Raw genomic sequence first — 409 nt, 5'->3', positions numbered from 1 at the left:
TTCTGTACTGCCCTGATCTAGGACAGGTTAACCATCATGTCTTCACGCCACATTAATGTTAATCTGTGACATTTCACGCATGAATTGACCGGGGAAATGATGGTCACTGTGGTTTCCCCGTTGCCCCCACTGGTTAGAAGCGTCTTCTACGAAACGAGGATCCTGACCACTGACTTCAGACAAGTGAGGACTTCTGCTCAGCATATCCCTATTCCAGCCATGAATCATTATCGTATTATCTGCTTGAAACTCCACTCACCACCACTCGTATCCTTGGCTACACGTTTCGGGGATCTGTGTGGTTACTATGCCTTGCCCAGGGAAACAAGACACAAGCTCTCGAGGACCCAACGAGCACCTTACATCTCATTTAGTAAAAAGACGAGTCATCTTACTCCTCTAGGGTACC

The sequence above is a fragment of the Penaeus monodon genome, chromosome 30, assembly GCF_015228065.2.
Source record: "Penaeus monodon isolate SGIC_2016 chromosome 30, NSTDA_Pmon_1, whole genome shotgun sequence".
In the NCBI taxonomy this organism is placed as follows: domain Eukaryota; kingdom Metazoa; phylum Arthropoda; class Malacostraca; order Decapoda; family Penaeidae; genus Penaeus; species Penaeus monodon.
The sequence above is the reverse complement of the archived record's forward strand: the minus strand, read 5'-3'. Positions refer to the sequence as shown.